Here is a 7,943-nt window from a genome sequence, read left to right on the forward strand (position 1 = left end):
ATTATGCCCCCATTTGTAACCCCCGCCCCATTTTTGTGTTTAGTGTGTATATATGAACTGACGTTTGTTTGTCCTTACCACTTCACCCATTTGGCCATGAGGTCATCCGACCATTTTGTATCTGACTTTGCACGTGTGACTGTCGCACGTTGGAGCCTGTTTGCTCCCTTGCTTTGCACTTTTGAAGTCCAAGCGGACTGTTTGTTTTGGACGCGTATCTACTGTCGAGGTTTGTACAAATTGTGAATTTCTCTTACCCTAATAGTACCGTATAGAAACCCAGCTCCGACTTTGTTTTGCCTACCCGGAGGTTCTGGTATTACGCGTCACTCGAAGATACCGTTCGACCGTTACAAATTGGGCAATGAATTTCGCATTGTGTACGGGTATTATTTTTATCCCTGAATTATGGTGTGAAATGGACATGGATGGAATCGCTCGTTTTACTGTTGAAGAGGAGTTACAGAAAGCTTTTGCATGACTGAAGCTTCACCGATGCGTAGGGCTAAACGGATATCGTCGAGAAAATCAGTGAGGTTGTTGACTTGGAAGGCCACGTGTGCGACAGGATACTAGGATTGCTAGATCCGTGGAGAAGAGTCGGCAGATTAGAGAGTAATTACCCAGCGTTCACTAGTTACAAGTGTGGGTTTCTTTCGAAGTTGAGACTGATAAAACGTTGGGGTGGTAGGACATGGTGAAAGATCATAGAGAAATTGCTACGATAATACCAATAAACCACGTGCCATTCTTTAGCAGAACAGTTATGTAGTGGGCGTCAAGTTTTCAAGGATTATGCAGATTTACATTTCCACGGTTTGCGAGCTATTGTCTGGCCCAGAGGATCAACATACGAAGAATGATACCGATGTGGAGGCACGAGCGCTTTATCCATCTGGAGACAGGTGTTTGGGAAGGCGTTGATAGTGGAAAAACAGCGCATTTCAAGCAGCTCCTGGGAAGGGTAGGAGTTAAGAAACGGGAAAATGGCGTAAGATTATTTGAACTTGTCGGACAAGTGTAAGTGTCTGACAGGTTGGGGTCCATATGTGGGAAAGAACTTAATTTTGGTGTTTTGTTGAGTTAAATGACCTAGGTGTCAGGGACCGATTTAGAAAATACTGGTTCCTACTGAGAGGAGAACAAATAAGTCTAATTTGGAATCTGTTAGTTCAGTATGAGGCACACGTCGTTGGCAACTCCGGTGCATAGCAATGACAGCTGAACAGGTTCCACACTCGGCAGCAGTCGAACAGCACCCATACTGCCAAAGCGGGGGAACGGTCATATTATTCAGGCAAGTTGAGACGGATCGTGGGCTTTCGTGTCAACGAGGCCAGCCGTAGAACTACTTGGTAAAAAAGTACATGATAGATGTGTGTGGGGAACGAACATTTTTAGCCCTGTTACACAACAGTCACGATATTCATTGCTAACTGGCGGAAGGCACCCCGTCCAACATAATCATGAAAGTATAATCAAAGTAAAGGCAAAAGAGGCACCAGTCTCATACCCCCAAATATGTCTGAAACTGGGACGGTCATACGAAAATTTAGATTGCCCAGCCACCATATGGCACAACCAAATTTATCGCGATATAAACGCAACGGAAAACGGAGCAGTGAAACACAGGTGACATGGGGGTAGCGTGGCGAGAAATTAGGGCTGCTGCAGAACCGAACCTGGAAGTGATATAGCAAGCATCACTAGGACAAGCTTTAAACAGAACTTCGAAGCCATGAATTAGAACATCTACCATTGCAACAAAGGGATGACCTTGAATTGTTGGATTTCAGCCTAAACCACAGAGCCAAATCAGAATGCTGGACAACACTAAGGCAAATTAAGGAAAGCAGTGCCTGCCAAGAGAACGTAGGTTAAATTAAAATTGGGCCAACCAGCAGGTTTTGAGGCGTTCGAATGATTGTTATTCGAGCGTATAAGGTTAGAAAACTGTTTACGTTTCAAAAAAACGGATGGTCGGCATGGAGAGAACAAGTATATCTATTGACAGAAGATCAAAAAGGTACAACAGGAAGAAAAACATATAGACGTTTCAGCACCAACTGAGCAAGCTGAGGTGGTTTCGTGGGCAGATATAACACGCTTGACCAGGAAACAACAAGTATTTGCTGAACCAAGGGCAGGTTATAAGACTGGGTAGGGCATTCACGGAACCCCCGTTGCGGCGTCTGACCCAAGGTTGTAGATAACCCCGTAAATGTTCGTCCTAGAGGAATCGGCGTCGGTTGTTAGTTTAAACAAGGTTGGTCAAGAAATTTTGTCGCAAGGAGACCATTCTATACACATTTATATTATACTTATATTGGTTTGATGTACCTTGCCCCTTCTGGGGCATGGCGAGGTCCATTGCTGCCGTTGCTACATCGAAGAAAGTGTGCCCAATGTGCGAGAAGTCATACCAGGTCGCAAAGATGTGTGTAAAAGCCATCGCAGACGGTTATGAAAACGGTTCACGTCGCGCGCCCCTAGCTTGTCTTTCTTACTCTACACGTGCGACGGCATTTTTTACTTTTCCGTCATTGGCCTTTTTAATCCTGAAGCCTTCTGAGGTTCGTGACTCAATCATTGGTCCCAACAGAGGCACTGTGTTTTTCAGGTGATACACGGTTTACAATTTTAGCAGACTGATACGGAGTTAGAGATGTAGAACTTCTGGGGTGAGAAACGAAAGCTGTATGACGTCAGAAGTCTTTTGTGTGTGAAACTGGGGCAAACCAAATATCGGATAATAGGCCACCCAACACCTAATCACTTCTGTCAGCTTCAGGAAATGAGCGGTGTATATCGAAGAGAGCCCGAGAGAACTAGCTGTAAATGAAACACATGGAGGGATAGGAAAGTTCTTTAAGTTTAGATGCATTTATTTACTCCCATGAGCATGAAAGGGAACCCGCATATGTCTAGCTTGGGTGCCTGAGCGGACCTTGTGTGGAGCAACCCCAGTTGAAAAGAAGGCGGCGGCGTTTTCACGCGTTGATTTCAACCAAAATAGTCGCAACTGCATCTTTACTGTACTCCACGCACTTTACCAGTCAAAAGGATAGACTTTGCGGTGAAGCTTCGTTCAGTGACGTTGGATTCCTTTATGCTGCATGTTTCGATACGCCTGATCACTGAATGAACGCAGCAGCACGAGTGGCTGTGATATTTCAAAATTTGCGTCACCGAATAATGAATCTCTGTCTGTTGTTGTGTATTCATCAGCTTGGTAGCACAAACTTCTCCAGTTGTGGGGTTTTAACCGGTTCCCTCTCCTCTTTTGAGTTTCACGTCTTCGGAAACACAGTTCACTAGTTTGGACGTCCGCCGCAAACTACCTTTTTTGAGGAGGGCGGGTTTACCGTCAGAACCATATATTCAGTCTCGAGTATTGAATTTATATGGTGCACCCAGGACAAGCTATGAAAGTGGTGGTACCGCTGACATATCGTTTGGCTCTTTGTTGTATTTCCCGCTGACTTCAAAGTATAAGGTGTGACGGAGTTCCGATAACACTAAAGTATAATCCTTATGTTGACCCTTTTAACCTCACGTCCGTTGGATAGTTTAGCAACAACTTCTTTCTGGAAGACGCTGTCCACAAGTTTGAATCGTGTTGTCATATCCAACGAGCCGTATTCTATGTATGATTACTTTTTCTACTGGACACCGATTTGTATAGCGCCTCCTGCCGATTGCTACTCGACAAACGCTACTGGTCTATCATAATTCTTCCTCCTCTTTCCCCTTTTCCAAGCTTCAAAATTCCGCAGATGCCGTTCTAAACGATCAGTATGGCAGTCAGTCCACCGATCTGGCTGGTCGTTGGTTTACACCTATATGGTCCTCCAAATGAACTGAAATTACCTTGACTCTACATCCGCCTGACTCTGTCTGTGTCGAACACTAGTATAACCCAGTTCCGGCAGCTACAAGAATGCGTCTCTCATCTCCGACTACCGAAAACTTGACGTCCGTTGAGGGGCTGTCGAAACCTGGGGTAAGTCAACGCAGTGATGACACGGCACTGCCGCACCCAGTCTGAAGACACTCCCGGAACTATTTTCTCCCCACCATTGATCTTCATCACTCGGCTACTCAAGACTTTAACCACAAATACGAACAAATTTTTCACCCCGCGCAACGGCCTCTGAGAAGGGTTCGTTCTCACCCGCTGAAGCTTTCGTTAGGACTTCAGCCGACTTGGATTTCTTCTAAAGTTTCCCATTTCCCTTCGCACATGTTCAAAGATTCAATCTGCGTTTTTCTTTCAGCCCTACGTGTTAGCATTATTTCCAAATCGGAAATAGACTTTTCATGTGACTCCCCTACAATAATATCAGTGATCCTATGCAATTTCGGTAGAAGTCATATTTTTGGGACTGGACTTGTCATTTTTTTCCAGTTCGAGCTCTTTCATCTTCGCCGCAATTTTTACTCTTAATACCCTGGAGGTTTCCTAAACCGCCGAAGATCAGCCGTGGTTAGCAACGATTTTTAGTTTTAGTTTAAATCGACTGGCTTTATCGTTCAACTAGTAACACCTCATCCACATTGTCCTATTTTTTATGGTGCCCACAACTACGGAGAGTTTTCACACAATGAGCGTGTCTCGTTGGCTAAAACTTCGTTCACGTTTTGTTGTTGCCCACCGCGCTCAGATTGTAGCGACTTGACCATGCCCCGAACAGAATGTTTCCTACACTGCACTTTGGGAATATTCGGGAGTATTTAGAAGCCTGTGTTGCTTTTTCTTGTAGTTGCCATCATTTAATTATTTTCTGAATTGTATTATGTAGTGTTGTCGTGGAAGGAGAACACATTTTCCATATGACCCAGTTTGACCATGAAGCACCAAAGGCGTCCCCTGCAGATTGATGATTCGACGACGGGTTTACCATTTCTTCAGTATTACAATCGTATCCGTTGCTTTAATGTGAAACCACCGACTGATCTTTTGAACGCGTTAGATGTTCTGACAACCTTGTTGATGGATGTTCTCATGAAACTAGATATGCACGTTGATACTGCAAGACCGGCTGTGCGTCACTGATTAGCTTCGTTGATTAGAACATCCAGTTTCGACTGATGTAGAACTTTGTACACCATGCTGTCCTAATTTCGTTTTGGCTTTCGTGCAACATACGAGTAGAACAACCGAGTTAAATATATCGAACGGACCAAGTAAATAATATATGCCGAAAACGTCTCAGCGGCCGTCCTGCGCGGACTACCCGAGTGGATTGCATGATAATTTCTGGCAAGCACCGGACAAGTGGCTCAACTACCTTGTCAAAAATACGTAAGCGTCATAAGTTCTGAAAGAAATCACTCTTTACGACATATCTTTCATACATCCGCCCACGGGGACGAGTTGTCTGAAATTTGCCTGTCAATAGCCAGCGCGTGGCATCTAAATTTGGCGCGTTGACAAAAATTAGGCCAACTTCTGCCCACCGACAACCGTTAGTATACAACCTGCCAGATCAGAGAAATATCTCCAAGATGGGGTGTAGCAGAATCTTTTTTCCCCAACTGCTCTTTCTGTCACTATGGGCCCGTTCAACTTCTGTTTAGGGCAACCATTCAACCTTCATCTTAACGGGGCTAGTGGTCACCACATCAGGAGGTTTGCGCTGGCATTACTGTAAAGGCACTCCTTTGGTGTACATTTATCTCACAGTGGTGCTTGCCTAAGGGGATCCGCATTCCCCGGCCAGTAAATACCTGCAAAAATGTCCAGGATATTTGCGCCTAGCCTTTGCAGTACGGATATCGGATCTATGCAGCCGGACATCGCTTGCTAATGATGTCATCGGCAGTTGTATTGCGCGTAAGATAAACAGGTCACAACCTGCAGGCACCAGGTGCGATCTCCTTGAATAAGCGACTGCCCTTGGCTATATTACCCAGATACGCTTGCTAGGGAGTAAACACCAGTCAGTTAGAGATCCAAAAACACTTGATTAGTTCTGATAGCAAGCCTACACCAAACTCTGGTGAAACATGTTAAAAATGCGAATATCCCATCTCAAAGTGTGTACGCTCAAAATCACCCATCATCTGACCCAAGAGAGTGCGGGTTTCACTGAATACAAAGAAAACGTTTAACTTAAAGTAGACCGGGATAAGTACGTTTAGCAGAAAGCACACTTATAAAAGCCTTGTATAGCAAAATATGGCGAGATTAGCTGCGTCAACCGCAGCGCAAGGTACTGGAAAGCAAAAATTTAAGCAGAAAGCGAATCAACAGGGAACACAACTGTCGGTCAAACTGCCGCCGGAAGAAAATATGTTTCACTGCTTAATTAGGCGAAGCAAGTCTCAGCCGTCAAAAGTCGAGTGTGTATTATGAAAGTAAACGAAAAACGCATTCTGCGATTTGAAGTATAAGATAACAAATCTTGCTCCATTAAAAGTGGACTACAGATTAAACAAGGGAAAAGTTGGGGATTGCGCATCATGAAGCTACGTGCTACCAGTTGATCTAAGACGGCAGCCAAAAATTCCTTCTGCACGAGGGTTTTGCAGGCAATTTTCTGAAGATGCACACGGATTTTGCGGCGGCCTCAGGTGGTACGTACCGTGGTGCAAGGTCCTCCCCTCAACCTATAGTGACCACGGCATGAGCCAACAGGTGACTAGCTATCCAGGCGACTGAACTGCAGCAGAGGCTTTTAGTATAGTGCGCTGTGAATTATTGAAAATTAGACACTAAGATAAGAAGATCACATAGACACCATCATACAGGAGAGCAAATATTGGCGTATCTGAATGGAGACTAAAATGAGGTAAACTTGTGCATTTAAGGCAATGGTATGAACCATAATAAGCGAAATGTCACTGTGGTGCACGTGGGATTTCATTTCGAGAGGAGCTTGTGGTAATGGTTTTCTGAACGTTCAAATGTCGCCAGTGCGTAGTATCTGTTTGGTAGCATGTAAAAATTCAGCGAATTGAGGTATCAGGTTATTTCAACTTGAGTATTGTGCCTGCTGGCTGGCACGAAGAGACTGGACCTTACCGTTGTGTGGCGGTTTCTGTACCTCGGAGACCCACTGAGCTATACTGGGGGTGTCCGCGCGACACTCGTAGAGTCTCTCATACCAGGTTGGTCAATGGCTAGAGGTCTGACGAACACAGTCTCCTGGCTCTCCAGGTTGGTGGTTGGAACATGTGTGGTGACTTGTTCCGTACAAACGGTAAAGCATTTGCATTTCCCCGCTAAACATCGCCGCCTTGCGGTTAGGCTCTTGAGCCAAAGGCTCTGGTTGAGGACCCTAATCGTCCTCCCTGGCAGTATCCCAGTCCACGTGCAACCATGAATTGCACATACACAAATAAACTCATGCCACATCGGCCGTCGCGTGGTGCCATCAGCTTGGTCGTCTTACCTGCTGCATACATGCTACTGCTGGCGCCTCCCTTCCGTTTTCCGTCTTCCACCCTCTCCCGCCCAAATTCGAATACTTTCTCCGCAGTTCCCAGCCCTCGGACTGACCGTTTTGCTCGCCCTACATCACCGCAGTTCCCCTCGGACTGACCGTTTTGCTCGCCCTACATCACACTCAGCTGCAGCTTCTGCACGTCCGAGTTCACGTAAAACCCTAAACAAACAGAAGTCTGTTTTCAAACCCCGAAAGCCTGTCTACTTAGCCACTTTCAATGTTCGCACACCGAAGTAAGCAGGTCAACAGGTGGCTCTTGCGCGTACGCTGGATTCTCTCTGTATTGATGTATGTTGTCTGTCAGAAACAAGGACGCAGGACGCAAGTACTGTAATCGAACTGACTGCCCCCTCGCTCTCTTCCAGGTTCCGACTGCGCACCTCTGGTGATGCAGAGGCCGCTGCAGCTGGATATGCTGGGGTGGGTATTGTATTGAGCGAACGAGCGAAAGCGTCTCTGCTTGATTGGATACCCGTAAACAGTCGCCTCTGT

The sequence above is a fragment of the Opisthorchis viverrini genome (assembly GCF_000715545.1).
Source record: "Opisthorchis viverrini unplaced genomic scaffold opera_v5_16, whole genome shotgun sequence".
NCBI classification, from domain to species: domain Eukaryota; kingdom Metazoa; phylum Platyhelminthes; class Trematoda; order Opisthorchiida; family Opisthorchiidae; genus Opisthorchis; species Opisthorchis viverrini.